The sequence below is a fragment of the Amia ocellicauda genome, unplaced genomic scaffold, assembly GCF_036373705.1.
Source record: "Amia ocellicauda isolate fAmiCal2 unplaced genomic scaffold, fAmiCal2.hap1 HAP1_SCAFFOLD_247, whole genome shotgun sequence".
In the NCBI taxonomy this organism is placed as follows: domain Eukaryota; kingdom Metazoa; phylum Chordata; class Actinopteri; order Amiiformes; family Amiidae; genus Amia; species Amia ocellicauda.
The window spans coordinates 1-14,365 of NW_027102810.1; the positions used below are offsets into that span (position 1 = coordinate 1).

Here is a 14,365-nt window from a genome sequence, read left to right on the forward strand (position 1 = left end):
TTGAATGAGGCTCCTTGTGAGCACTGAACTTTGTCCGGTGGAGTTCCTTTTTGTGTTGCTGTAATTGTGTAATTTCTCGATGAGAAAGATTAGGCAACATTTAGTCACTTCTAGCCATGATGCTCAATTTATTTACGAATGTACCCTAGTTACTAGGGACCGTTTACGTTGGAGAACAAGATCTATTGTATGCCTGTGTATTTGGGGAAGTCAAATCTGAAATAATGATGAAATTGCGTGTATCCAAAGTTAAAACTCGTGATTTGTCGCCCTCTGGTGTGTAAAAGATGCAAAAGCTTACAGCACCTGGTATTCCCAGGCGGTCTCCCATCCAAGTACTGACCAGGCCCGAGCCTGCTTAGCTTCCGAGATCGGACGAGATCGGGCGTATTCAGGCTAGTATGGCCGTAAGCCAGGGAGGCTGTCCCTGACGCTCTACTTAAAGGGAAGGCAATATCCGTTTCTGCCGCTCATACTTGCAGTTGAACTGTCTCTCTACTCTAAAGTCCGGGACACACCAGCGCGCCGCAGACAGTCCCTGCTAACACGAAACGTTGTGGCAACGTTGTGCGTTAGCTGGGGTGCCACACCAGACCGGAACTATATATTACAAAACGAACACATTGTCTTGATAAAACAGCTGTAATTGAGTGCCTGACACGCCAGTCAAGCGCAATCTTGAGAAGGTGTGCATTTCAGTAAGGATTTCAATTGACATGCAGTATGAAACTGAAAGGAGGTTGCATCACTATGATGCATAACATTGCATGTATTGTATTTTCAAGTGTGTGCATTCATCCTGTTGTCATTTTGTTTTGAAAGTAGAAGAATCATTTTTGCTGAGGTTGCTGAGACAAATGTAAACCAGTAAAACATATGAAGAGAAACAAACCTTGAATATAAGTTCAGTTGTTTAAACATTTGACAAACTATGGTGAGGGGGTAAGAAAACACACAAATCCAGCAGCTCCTGTATTTCAATACACCAGAACCCAATATTATTGGCGAGTCGGGTAGTCCATCATCACAGTTCGAGGGCAGGCATCATTTCAGTAATTTCATCCCGTTGCATTCACATCCGTGCCTTGAATGAGATTGAATGTGATCTTTGCTCTCAAGTATGTTCCCAAGTTTTACACTTTCGTGCTTTGCATGAATGGGAATGGAACCGTGTGTGTTGAATGAGGCTCCTTGTGAGCACTGAACTTTGTCCGGTGGAGTTCTTTTTTGTGTTGCTGTAATTGTGTCATTTCTCGATGAGAAAGATTAGGCAACATTTAGTCACTTCTAGCCATGATGCTCAATTTATTTATGAATGTACCCTAGTTACTAGGGACCGTTTACGTTGGAGAACAAGATCTATTGTATGCCTGTGTATTTGGGGAAGTCAAATCTGAAATAATGATGAAATTGCGTGTATCCAAAGTTAAAACTCGTGATTTGTCGCCCTCTGGTGTGTAAAAGATGCAAAAGCTTACAGCACCTGGTATTCCCAGGCGGTCTCCCATCCAAGTACTGACCAGGCCCGAGCCTGCTTAGCTTCCGAGATCGGACGAGATCGGGCGTATTCAGGCTAGTATGGCCGTAAGCCAGAAAGGCTGTCCCTGACGCTCTACTTAAAGGGAAGGCAATATCCGTTTCTGCCGTTCATACTTACAGTTGAACTGTCTCTCTACTCTAAAGCCCGGGACACAGCAGCGCGCCGCAGATAGTCCCTGCTAACACGCCACGTTGTGGCAACATTGTGGCAACGTTGTGCGTTAGCTGGGGTGCCACACCAGACCGGAACTATATATTACAAAACGAACACATTGTCTTGATAAAACAGCTGTAATTGAGTGCCTGACACGCCAGTCAAGCGCAATCTTGAGAAGGTGTGCATTTCAGTAAGGATTTCAATTGACATGCAGTATGAAACTGAAAGGAGGTTGCATCACTATGATGCATAACATTGCATGTATTGTATTTTCAAGTGTGTGCATTCATCCTGTTGTCATTTTGTTTTGAAAGCAGAAGAATCATTCAACAGGTTGCTGAGACAAATGTAAACCAGTAAAACATATGAAGAGAAACAAACCTTGAATATAAGTTCAGTTGTTTAAACATTTGACAAACTATGGTGAGGGAGTAAGAAAACACACAAATCCAGCAGCTCCTGTATTTCAATACACCAGAACCCAATATTATTGGCGAGTCGGGTAGTCCATCATCACAGTTCGAGGGCAGGCATCATTTCAGTAATTTCATCCCGTTGCATTCACATCCGTGCCTTGAATGAGATTGAATGTGATCTTTGCTCTCAAGTATGTTCCCAAGTTTTACACTTTCGTGCTTTGCATGAATGGGAATGGAACCGTGTGTGTTGAATGAGGCTCCTTGTGAGCACTGAACTTTGTCCGGTGGAGTTCCTTTTTGTGTTGCTGTAATTGTGTAATTTCTCGATGAGAAAGATTAGGCAACATTTAGTCACTTCTAGCCATGATGCTCAATTTATTTACGAATGTACCCTAGTTACTAGGGACCGTTTACGTTGGAGAACAAGATCTATTGTATGCCTGTGTATTTGGGGAAGTCAAATCTGAAATAATGATGAAATTGCGTGTATCCAAAGTTAAAACTCGTGATTTGTCGCCCTCTGGTGTGTAAAAGATGCAAAAGCTTACAGCACCTGGTATTCCCAGGCGGTCTCCCATCCAAGTACTGACCAGGCCCGAGCCTGCTTAGCTTCCGAGATCGGACGAGATCGGGCGTATTCAGGCTAGTATGGCCGTAAGCCAGGGAGGCTGTCCCTGACGCTCTACTTAAAGGGAAGGCAATATCCGTTTCTGCCGCTCATACTTGCAGTTGAACTGTCTCTCTACTCTAAAGTCCGGGACACACCAGCGCGCCGCAGACAGTCCCTGCTAACACGAAACGTTGTGGCAACGTTGTGCGTTAGCTGGGGTGCCACACCAGACCGGAACTATATATTACAAAACGAACACATTGTCTTGATAAAACAGCTGTAATTGAGTGCCTGACACGCCAGTCAAGCGCAATCTTGAGAAGGTGTGCATTTCAGTAAGGATTTCAATTGACATGCAGTATGAAACTGAAAGGAGGTTGCATCACTATGATGCATAACATTGCATGTATTGTATTTTCAAGTGTGTGCATTCATCCTGTTGTCATTTTGTTTTGAAAGTACAAGAATCATTTTTGCTGAGGTTGCTGAGACAAATGTAAACCAGTAAAACATATGAAGAGAAACAAACCTTGAATATAAGTTCAGTTGTTTAAACATTTGACAAACTATGGTGAGGGGGTAAGAAAACACACAAATCCAGCAGCTCCTGTATTTCAATACACCAGAACCCAATATTATTGGCGAGTCGGGTAGTCCATCATCACAGTTCGAGGGCAGGCATCATTTCAGTAATTTCATCCCGTTGCATTCACATCCGTGCCTTGAATGAGATTGAATGTGATCTTTGCTCTCAAGTATGTTCCCAAGTTTTACACTTTCGTGCTTTGCATGAATGGGAATGGAACCGTGTGTGTTGAATGAGGCTCCTTGTGAGCACTGAACTTTGTCCGGTGGAGTTCCTTTTTGTGTTGCTGTAATTGTGTCATTTCTCGATGAGAAAGATTAGGCAACATTTAGTCACTTCTAGCCATGATGCTCAATTTATTTATGAATGTACCCTAGTTACTAGGGACCGTTTACGTTGGAGAACAAGATCTATTGTATGCCTGTGTATTTGGGGAAGTCAAATCTGAAATAATGATGAAATTGCGTGTATCCAAAGTTAAAACTCGTGATTTGTCGCCCTCTGGTGTGTAAAAGATGCAAAAGCTTACAGCACCTGGTATTCCCAGGCGGTCTCCCATCCAAGTACTGACCAGGCCCGAGCCTGCTTAGCTTCCGAGATCGGACGAGATCGGGCGTATTCAGGCTAGTATGGCCGTAAGCCAGAAAGGCTGTCCCTGACGCTCTACTTAAAGGGAAGGCAATATCCGTTTCTGCCGTTCATACTTACAGTTGAACTGTCTCTCTACTCTAAAGCCCGGGACACAGCAGCGCGCCGCAGATAGTCCCTGCTAACACGCCACGTTGTGGCAACATTGTGGCAACGTTGTGCGTTAGCTGGGGTGCCACACCAGACCGGAACTATATATTACAAAACGAACACATTGTCTTGATAAAACAGCTGTAATTGAGTGCCTGACACGCCAGTCAAGCGCAATCTTGAGAAGGTGTGCATTTCAGTAAGGATTTCAATTGACATGCAGTATGAAACTGAAAGGAGGTTGCATCACTATGATGCATAACATTGCATGTATTGTATTTTCAAGTGTGTGCATTCATCCTGTTGTCATTTTGTTTTGAAAGCAGAAGAATCATTCAACAGGTTGCTGAGACAAATGTAAACCAGTAAAACATATGAAGAGAAACAAACCTTGAATATAAGTTCAGTTGTTTAAACATTTGACAAACTATGGTGAGGGGGTAAGAAAACACACAAATCCAGCAGCTCCTGTATTTCAATACACCAGAACCCAATATTATTGGCGAGTCGGGTAGTCCATCATCACAGTTCGAGGGCAGGCATCATTTCAGTAATTTCATCCCGTTGCATTCACATCCGTGCCTTGAATGAGATTGAATGTGATCTTTGCTCTCAAGTATTGTCCCAAGTTTTACACTTTCGTGCTTTGCATGAATGGGAATGGAACCGTGTGTGTTGAATGAGGCTCCTTGTGAGCACTGAACTTTGTCCGGTGGAGTTCCTTTTTGTGTTGCTGTAATTGTGTCATTTCTCGATGAGAAAGATTAGGCAACATTTAGTCACTTCTAGCCATGATGCTCAATTTATTTACGAATGTACACTAGTTACTAGGGACCGTTTACGTTGGAGAACAAGATCTATTGTATGCCTGTGTATTTGGGGAAGTCAAATCTGAAATAATGATGAAATTGCGTGTATCCAAAGTTAAAACTCGTGATTTGTCGCCCTCTGGTGTGTAAAAGATGCAAAAGCTTACAGCACCTGGTATTCCCAGGCGGTCTCCCATCCAAGTACTGACCAGGCCCGAGCCTGCTTAGCTTCCGAGATCGGATGAGATCGGGCGTATTCAGGCTAGTATGGCCGTAAGCCAGAGAGGCTGTCCCTGACGCTCTACTTAAAGGGAAGGCAATATCCGTTTCTGCCGCTCATACTTGCAATTGAACTGTCTCTCTACTCTAAAGTCCGGGACACACCAGCGCGCCGCAGACAGTCCCTGCTAACACGAAACGTTGTGGCAACGTTGTGCGTTAGCTGGGGTGCCACACCAGACCGGAACTATATATTACAAAACGAACACATTGTCTTGATAAAACAGCTGTAATTGAGTGCCTGACACGCCAGTCAAGCGCAATCTTGAGAAGGTGTGCATTTCAGTAAGGATTTCAATTGACATGCAGTATGAAACTGAAAGGAGGTTGCATCACTATGATGCATAACATTGCATGTATTGTATTTTCAAGTGTGTGCATTCATCCTGTTGTCATTTTGTTTTGAAAGCAGAAGAATCATTCAACAGGTTGCTGAGACAAATGTAAACCAGTAAAACATATGAAGAGAAACAAACCTTGAATATAAGTTCAGTTGTTTAAACATTTGACAAACTATGGTGAGGGGGTAAGAAAACACACAAATCCAGCAGCTCCTGTACTTCAATACACCAGAACCCAATATTATTGGCGAGTCGGGTAGTCCATCATCACAGTTCGAGGGCAGGCATAATTTCAGTAATTTCATCCCGTTGCATTCACATCCGTGCCTTGAATGAGATTGAATGTGATCTTTGCTCTCAAGTATGTTCCCAAGTTTTACACTTTCGTGCTTTGCATGAATGGGAATGGAACCGTATGTGTTGAATGAAGCTCCTTGTGAGCACTGAACTTTGTCCGGTGGAGTTCCTTTTTGTGTTGCTGTAATTGTGTCATTTCTCGATGAGAAAGATTAGGCAACATTTAGTCACTTCTAGCCATGATGCTCAATTTATTTACGAATGTACCCTAGTTACTAGGGACCGTTTACGTTGGAGAACAAGATCTATTGTATGCCTGTGTATTTGGGGAAGTCAAATCTGAAATAATGATGAAATTGCGTGTATCCAAAGTTAAAACTCGTGATTTGTCGCCCTCTGGTGTGTAAAAGATGCAAAAGCTTACAGCACCTGGTATTTCCAGGCAGTCTCCCATCCAAGTACTGACCAGGCCCAAGCCTGCTTAGCTTCCGAGATCGGACGAGATCGGGCGTATTCAGGCTAGTATGGCCGTAAGCCAGGGAGGCTGTCCCTGACGCTCTACTTAAAGGGAAGGCAATATCCGTTTCTGCCGTTCATACTTACAGTTGAACTGTCTCTCTACTCTAAAGCCCGGGACACACCAGCGCGCCGCAGACAGTCCCTGCTAACACGCCACGTTGTGGCAACATTGTGGCAACGTTGTGCGTTAGCTGGGGTGCCACACCAGACCGGAACTATATATTACAAAACGAACACATTGTCTTGATAAAACAGCTGTAATTGAGTGCCTGACACGCCAGTCAAGCGCAATCTTGAGAAGGTGTGCATTTCAGTAAGGATTTAAATTGACATGCAGTATGAAACTGAAAGGAGGTTGCATCACTATGATGCATAACATTGCATGTATTGTATTTTCAAGTGTGTGCATTCATCCTGTTGTCATTTTGTTTTGAAAGCAGAAGAATCATTCAACAGGTTGCTGAGACAAATGTAAACCAGTAAAACATATGAAGAGAAACAAACCTTGAATATAAGTTCAGTTGTTTAAACATTTGACAAACTATGGTGAGGGGGTAAGAAAACACACAAATCCAGCAGCTCCTGTATTTCAATACACCAGAACCCAATATTATTGGCGAGTCGGGTAGTCCATCATCACAGTTCGAGGGCAGGCATCATTTCAGTAATTTCATCTTGTTGCATTCACATCCGTGCCTTGAATGAGATTGAATGTGATCTTTGCTCTCAAGTATGTTCCCAAGTTTTACACTTTCGTGCTTTGCATGAATGGGAATGGAACCGTGTGTGTTGAATGAGGCTCCTTGTGAGCACTGAACTTTGTCCGGTGGAGTTCCTTTTTGTGTTGCTGTAATTCTGTCATTTCTCGATGAGAAAGATTAGGCAACATTTAGTCACTTCTAGCCATGATGCTCAATTTATTTATGAATGTACCCTAGTTACTAGGGACCGTTTACATTGGAGAACAAGATCTATTGTATGCCTGTGTATTTGGGGAAGTCAAATCTGAAATAATGATGAAATTGCGTGTATCCAAAGTTAAAACTCGTGATATGTCGCCCTCTGGTGTGTAAAAGATGCAAAAGCTTACAGCACCTGGTATTCCCAGGCGGTCTCCCATCCAAGTACTGACCAGGCCCGAGCCTGCTTAGCTTCCGAGATCGGACGAGATCGGGCGTATTCAGGCTAGTATGGCCGTGAGCTAGGAATGCTGTCCCTGACGCTCTACTTAAAGGGAAGGCAATATCCGTTTCTGCCGTTCATACTTACAGTTGAACTGTCTCTCTACTCTAAAGCCCGGGACACACCAGCGCGCCGCAGACAGTCCCTGCTAACACGCCACGTTGTGGCAACATTGTGGCAACGTTGTGCGTTAGCTGGGGTGCCACACCAGACCGGAACTATATATTACAAAACGAACACATTGTCTTGATAAAACAGCTGTAATTGAGTGCCTGACACGCCAGTCAAGCGCAATCTTGAGAAGGTGTGCATTTCAGTAAGGATTTCAATTGACATGCAGTATGAAACTGAAAGGAGGTTGCATCACTATGATGCATAACATTGCATGTATTGTTTTTACAAGTGTGTGCATTCATCCTGTTGTCATTTTGTTTTGAAAGCAGAAGAATCATTCAACAGGTTGCTGAGACAAATGTAAACCAGTAAAACATATGAAGAGAAACAAACCTTGAATATAAGTTCAGTTGTTTAAACATTTGACAAACTATGGTGAGGGGGTAAGAAAACACACAAATCCAGCAGCTCCTGTATTTCAATACACCAGAACCCAATATTATTGGCGAGTCGGGTAGTCCATCATCACAGTTCGAGGGCAGGCATCATTTCAGTAATTTCATCCCGTTGCATTCACATCCGTGCCTTGAATGAGATTGAATGTGATCTTTGCTCTCAAGTATGTTCCCAAGTTTTACACTTTCGTGCTTTGCATGAATGGGAATGGAACCGTGTGTGTTGAATGAGGCTCCTTGTGAGCACTGAACTTTGTCCGGTGGAGTTCCTTTTTGTGTTGCTGTAATTGTGTCATTTCTCGATGAGAAAGATTAGGCAACATTTAGTCACTTCTAGCCATGATGCTCAATTTATTTACGAATGTACCCTAGTTACTAGGGACCGTTTACATTGGAGAACAAGATCTATTGTATGCCTGTGTATTTGGGGAAGTCAAATCTGAAATAATGATGAAATTGCGTGTATCCAAAGTTAAAACTCGTGATTTGTCGCCCTCTGGTGTGTAAAAGATGCAAAAGCTTACAGCACCTGGTATTCCCAGGCGGTCTCCCATCCAAGTACTGACCAGGCCCGAGCCTGCTTAGTTTCCGAGATCGGACGAGATCGGGCGTATTCAGGCTAGTATGGCCGTAAGCCAGGGAGGCTGTCCCTGACGCTCTACTTAAAGGGAAGGCAATATCCGTTTCTGCCGCTCATACTTACAGTTGAACTGTCTCTCTACTCTAAAGTCCGGGACACACCAGCACGCCGCAGACAGTCCCTGCTAACACGAAACGTTGTGGCAACGTTGTGCGTTAGCTGGGGTGCCACACCAGACCTATGTATTACAAAACGAACACATTGTCTTGATAAAACAGCTGTAATTGAGTGCCTGACACGCCAGTCAAGCGCAATCTTGAGAAGGTGTGCATTTCAGTAAGGATTTCAATTGACATGCAGTATGAAACTGAAAGGAGGTTGCATCACTATGATGCATAACATTGCATGTATTGTATTTTCAAGTGTGTGCATTCATCCTGTTGTCATTTTGTTTTGAAAGCAGAAGAATCATTCAACAGGTTGCTGAGACAAATGTAAACCAGTAAAACATATGAAGAGAAACAAACCTTGAATATAAGTTCAGTTGTTTAAACATTTGACAAACTATGGTGAGGGGGTAAGAAAACACACAAATCCAGCAGCTCCTGTATTTCAATACACCAGAACCCAATATTATTGGCGAGTCGGGTAGTCCATCATCACAGTTCGAGGGCAGGCATCATTTCAGTAATTTCATCCCGTTGCATTCACATCCGTGCCTTGAATGAGATTGAATGTGATCTTTGCTCTCAAGTATGTTCCCAAGTTTTACACTTTCGTGCTTTGCATGAATGGGAATGGAACCGTGTGTGTTGAATGAGGCTCCTTGTGAGCACTGAACTTTGTCCGGTGGAGTTCCTTTTTGTGTTGCTGTAATTGTGTCATTTCTCGATGAGAAAGATTAGGCAACATTTAGTCACTTCTAGCCATGATGCTCAATTTATTTACGAATGTACCCTAGTTACTAGGGACCGTTTACGTTGGAGAACAAGATCTATTGTATGCCTGTGTATTTGGGGAAGTCAAATCTGAAATAATGATGAAATTGCGTGTATCCAAAGTTAAAACTCGTGATTTGTCGCCCTCTGGTGTGTAAAAGATGCAAAAGCTTACAGCACCTGGTATTCCCAGGCGGTCTCCCATCCAAGTACTGACCAGGCCCGAGCCTGCTTGGCTTCCGAGATCGGACGAGATCGGGCGTATTCAGGCTAGTATGGCCGTAAGCCAGGGAGGCTGTCCCTGACGCTCTACTTAAAGGGAAGGCAATATCCGTTTCTGCCGTTCATACTTACAGTTGAACTGTCTCTCTACTCTAAAGCCCGGGACACACCAGCGCGCCGCAGACAGTCCCTGCTAACACGCCACGTTGTGGCAACATTGTGGCAACGTTGTGCGTTAGCTGGGGTGCCACACCAGACCGGAACTATATTTTACAAAACGAACACATTGTCTTGATAAAACAGCTGTAATTGAGTGCCTGACACGCCAGTCAAGCGCAATCTTGAGAAGGTGTGCATTTCAGTAAGGATTTCAATTGACATGCAGTATGAAACTGAAAGGAGGTTGCATCACTATGATGCATAACATTGCATGTATTGTATTTTCAAGTGTGTGCATTCATCCTGTTGTCATTTTGTTTTGAAAGCAGAAGAATCATTCAACAGGTTGCTGAGACAAATGTAAACCAGTAAAACATATGAAGAGAAACAAACCTTGAATATAAGTTCAGTTGTTTAAACATTTGACAAACTATGGTGAGGGGGTAAGAAATGACACAAATCCAGCAGCTCCTGTATTTCAATACACCAGAAGCCAATATTATTGGCGAGTCGGGTAGTCCATCATCACAGTTCGAGGGCAGGCATCATTTCAGTAATTTCATCCCGTTGCATTCACATCCGTGCCTTGAATGAGATTGAATGTGATCTTTGCTCTCAAGTATGTTCCCAAGTTTTACACTTTCGTGCTTTGCATGAATGGGAATGGAACCGTGTGTGTTGAATGAGGCTCCTTGTGAGCACTGAACTTTGTCCGGTGGAGTTCCTTTTTGTGTTGCTGTAATTGTGTAATTTCTCGATGAGAAAGATTAGGCAACATTTAGTCACTTCTAGCCATGATGCTCAATTTATTTACGAATGTACCCTAGTTACTAGGGACCGTTTACGTTGGAGAACAAGATCTATTGTATGCCTGTGTATTTGGGGAAGTCAAATCTGAAATAATGATGAAATTGCGAGTATCCAAAGTTAAAACTCGTGATTTGTCGCCCTCTGGTGTGTAAAAGATGCAAAAGCTTACAGCACCTGGTATTCCCAGGCGGTCTCCCATCCAAGTACTGACCAGGCCCGAGCCTGCTTAGCTTCCGAGATCGGACGAGATCGGGCGTATTCAGGCTAGTATGGCCGTAAGCCAGGGAGGCTGTCCCTGACGCTCTACTTAAAGGGAAGGCAATATCCGTTTCTGCCGCTCATACTTGCAGTTGAACTGTCTCTCTACTCTAAAGTCCGGGACACACCAGCGCGCCGCAGACAGTCCCTGCTAACACGAAACGTTGTGGCAACGTTGTGCGTTAGCTGGGGTGCCACACCAGACCGGAACTATATATTACAAAACGAACACATTGTCTTGATAAAACAGCTGTAATTGAGTGCCTGACACGCCAGTCAAGCGCAATCTTGAGAAGGTGTGCATTTCAGTAAGGATTTCAATTGACATGCAGTATGAAACTGAAAGGAGGTTGCATCACTATGATGCATAACATTGCATGTATTGTATTTTCAAGTGTGTGCATTCATCCTGTTGTCATTTTGTTTTGAAAGTAGAAGAATCATTTTTGCTGAGGTTGCTGAGACAAATGTAAACCAGTAAAACATATGAAGAGAAACAAACCTTGAATATAAGTTCAGTTGTTTAAACATTTGACAAACTATGGTGAGGGGGTAAGAAAACACACAAATCCAGCAGCTCCTGTATTTCAATACACCAGAACCCAATATTATTGGCGAGTCGGGTAGTCCATCATCACAGTTCGAGGGCAGGCATCATTTCAGTAATTTCATCCCGTTGCATTCACATCCGTGCCTTGAATGAGATTGAATGTGATCTTTGCTCTCAAGTATGTTCCCAAGTTTTACACTTTCGTGCTTTGCATGAATGGGAATGGAACCGTGTGTGTTGAATGAGGCTCCTTGTGAGCACTGAACTTTGTCCGGTGGAGTTCCTTTTTGTGTTGCTGTAATTGTGTCATTTCTCGATGAGAAAGATTAGGCAACATTTAGTCACTTCTAGCCATGATGCTCAATTTATTTATGAATGTACCCTAGTTACTAGGGACCGTTTACGTTGGAGAACAAGATCTATTGTATGCCTGTGTATTTGGGGAAGTCAAATCTGAAATAATGATGAAATTGCGTGTATCCAAAGTTAAAACTCGTGATTTGTCGCCCTCTGGTGTGTAAAAGATGCAAAAGCTTACAGCACCTGGTATTCCCAGGCGGTCTCCCATCCAAGTACTGACCAGGCCCGAGCCTGCTTAGCTTCCGAGATCGGACGAGATCGGGCGTATTCAGGCTAGTATGGCCGTAAGCCAGAAAGGCTGTCCCTGACGCTCTACTTAAAGGGAAGGCAATATCCGTTTCTGCCGTTCATACTTACAGTTGAACTGTCTCTCTACTCTAAAGCCCGGGACACAGCAGCGCGCCGCAGATAGTCCCTGCTAACACGCCACGTTGTGGCAACATTGTGGCAACGTTGTGCGTTAGCTGGGGTGCCACACCAGACCGGAACTATATATTACAAAACGAACACATTGTCTTGATAAAACAGCTGTAATTGAGTGCCTGACACGCCAGTCAAGCGCAATCTTGAGAAGGTGTGCATTTCAGTAAGGATTTCAATTGACATGCAGTATGAAACTGAAAGGAGGTTGCATCACTATGATGCATAACATTGCATGTATTGTATTTTCAAGTGTGTGCATTCATCCTGTTGTCATTTTGTTTTGAAAGCAGAAGAATCATTCAACAGGTTGCTGAGACAAATGTAAACCAGTAAAACATATGAAGAGAAACAAACCTTGAATATAAGTTCAGTTGTTTAAACATTTGACAAACTATGGTGAGGGGGTAAGAAAACACACAAATCCAGCAGCTCCTGTATTTCAATACACCAGAACCCAATATTATTGGCGAGTCGGGTAGTCCATCATCACAGTTCGAGGGCAGGCATCATTTCAGTAATTTCATCCCGTTGCATTCACATCCGTGCCTTGAATGAGATTGAATGTGATCTTTGCTCTCAAGTATTGTCCCACGTTTTACACTTTCGTGCTTTGCATGAATGGGAATGGAACCGTGTGTGTTGAATGAGGCTCCTTGTGAGCACTGAACTTTGTCCGGTGGAGTTCCTTTTTGTGTTGCTGTAATTGTGTCATTTCTCGATGAGAAAGATTAGGCAACATTTAGTCACTTCTAGCCATGATGCTCAATTTATTTACGAATGTACACTAGTTACTAGGGACCGTTTACGTTGGAGAACAAGATCTATTGTATGCCTGTGTATTTGGGGAAGTCAAATCTGAAATAATGATGAAATTGCGTGTATCCAAAGTTAAAACTCGTGATTTGTCGCCCTCTGGTGTGTAAAAGATGCAAAAGCTTACAGCACCTGGTATTCCCAGGCGGTCTCCCATCCAAGTACTGACCAGGCCCGAGCCTGCTTAGCTTCCGAGATCGGATGAGATCGGGCGTATTCAGGCTAGTATGGCCGTAAGCCAGAGAGGCTGTCCGTGACGCTCTACTTAAAGGGAAGGCAATATCCGTTTCTGCCGCTCATACTTGCAATTGAACTGTCTCTCTACTCTAAAGCCCGGGACACACCAGCGCGCCGCAGACAGTCCCTGCTAACACGCCACGTTGTGGCAACATTGTGGCAACGTTGTGCGTTAGCTGGGGTGCCACACCAGACCGGAACTATATATTACAAAACGAACACATTGTCTTGATAAAACAGCTGTAATTGAGTGCCTGACACGCCAGTCAAGCGCAATCTTGAGAAGGTGTGCATTTCAGTAAGGATTTAAATTGACATGCAGTATGAAACTGAAAGGAGGTTGCATCACTATGATGCATAACATTGCATGTATTGTATTTTCAAGTGTGTGCATTCATCCTGTTGTCATTTTGTTTTGAAAGCAGAAGAATCATTCAACAGGTTGCTGAGACAAATGTAAACCAGTAAAACATATGAAGAGAAACAAACCTTGAATATAAGTTCAGTTGTTTAAACATTTGACAAACTATGGTGAGGGGGTAAGAAAACACACAAATCCAGCAGCTCCTGTATTTCAATACACCAGAACCCAATATTATTGGCGAGTCGGGTAGTCCATCATCACAGTTCGAGGGCAGGCATCATTTCAGTAATTTCATCTTGTTGCATTCACATCCGTGCCTGAATGAGATTGAATGTGATCTTTGCTCTCAAGTATGTTCCCAAGTTTTACACTTTCGTGCTTTGCATGAATGGGAATGGAACCGTGTGTGTTGAATGAGGCTCCTTGTGAGCACTGAACTTTGTCCGGTGGAGTTCCTTTTTGTGTTGCTGTAATTCTGTCATTTCTCGATGAGAAAGATTAGGCAACATTTAGTCACTTCTAGCCATGATGCTCAATTTATTTATGAATGTACCCTAGTTACTAGGGACCGTTTACATTGGAGAACAAGATTTATTGTATGCCTGT

The 14,365-nt window shown here is 43.4% G+C and overlaps 12 non-coding genes across 12 annotated transcripts; all 12 read right to left on the bottom strand.

The window, feature by feature from the left end:
• Positions 1-294: 294 nt before the first annotated feature.
• Positions 295-413, bottom strand: LOC136726288 (5S ribosomal RNA). The gene has a single exon (XR_010808105.1). It is a non-coding gene; the product is annotated as a 5S ribosomal RNA (ribosomal RNA).
• A 1,058-nt stretch (positions 414-1,471) lies between these two features.
• LOC136726300 (5S ribosomal RNA) lies at positions 1,472-1,590 on the bottom strand. Its single transcript, XR_010808116.1, has one exon. It is a non-coding gene; the product is annotated as a 5S ribosomal RNA (ribosomal RNA).
• A 1,066-nt stretch (positions 1,591-2,656) lies between these two features.
• Positions 2,657-2,775, bottom strand: LOC136726311 (5S ribosomal RNA). Its single transcript, XR_010808123.1, has one exon. It is a non-coding gene; the product is annotated as a 5S ribosomal RNA (ribosomal RNA).
• A 1,058-nt stretch (positions 2,776-3,833) lies between these two features.
• Positions 3,834-3,952, bottom strand: LOC136726265 (5S ribosomal RNA). The gene has a single exon (XR_010808084.1). It is a non-coding gene; the product is annotated as a 5S ribosomal RNA (ribosomal RNA).
• A 1,066-nt stretch (positions 3,953-5,018) lies between these two features.
• Positions 5,019-5,137, bottom strand: LOC136726264 (5S ribosomal RNA). Its single transcript, XR_010808083.1, has one exon. It is a non-coding gene; the product is annotated as a 5S ribosomal RNA (ribosomal RNA).
• Positions 5,138-6,192: 1,055 nt separating this feature from the next.
• Positions 6,193-6,311, bottom strand: LOC136726296 (5S ribosomal RNA). Its single transcript, XR_010808112.1, has one exon. It is a non-coding gene; the product is annotated as a 5S ribosomal RNA (ribosomal RNA).
• Positions 6,312-7,377: 1,066 nt separating this feature from the next.
• LOC136726291 (5S ribosomal RNA) lies at positions 7,378-7,496 on the bottom strand. The gene has a single exon (XR_010808107.1). It is a non-coding gene; the product is annotated as a 5S ribosomal RNA (ribosomal RNA).
• Positions 7,497-8,562: 1,066 nt separating this feature from the next.
• On the bottom strand, positions 8,563-8,681 carry LOC136726292 (5S ribosomal RNA). Its single transcript, XR_010808108.1, has one exon. It is a non-coding gene; the product is annotated as a 5S ribosomal RNA (ribosomal RNA).
• A 1,050-nt stretch (positions 8,682-9,731) lies between these two features.
• Positions 9,732-9,850, bottom strand: LOC136726284 (5S ribosomal RNA). Its single transcript, XR_010808101.1, has one exon. It is a non-coding gene; the product is annotated as a 5S ribosomal RNA (ribosomal RNA).
• A 1,066-nt stretch (positions 9,851-10,916) lies between these two features.
• Positions 10,917-11,035, bottom strand: LOC136726266 (5S ribosomal RNA). Its single transcript, XR_010808085.1, has one exon. It is a non-coding gene; the product is annotated as a 5S ribosomal RNA (ribosomal RNA).
• A 1,058-nt stretch (positions 11,036-12,093) lies between these two features.
• On the bottom strand, positions 12,094-12,212 carry LOC136726267 (5S ribosomal RNA). The gene has a single exon (XR_010808086.1). It is a non-coding gene; the product is annotated as a 5S ribosomal RNA (ribosomal RNA).
• A 1,066-nt stretch (positions 12,213-13,278) lies between these two features.
• On the bottom strand, positions 13,279-13,397 carry LOC136726276 (5S ribosomal RNA). The gene has a single exon (XR_010808094.1). It is a non-coding gene; the product is annotated as a 5S ribosomal RNA (ribosomal RNA).
• Between the last annotated feature and the right edge of the window lie 968 nt (positions 13,398-14,365).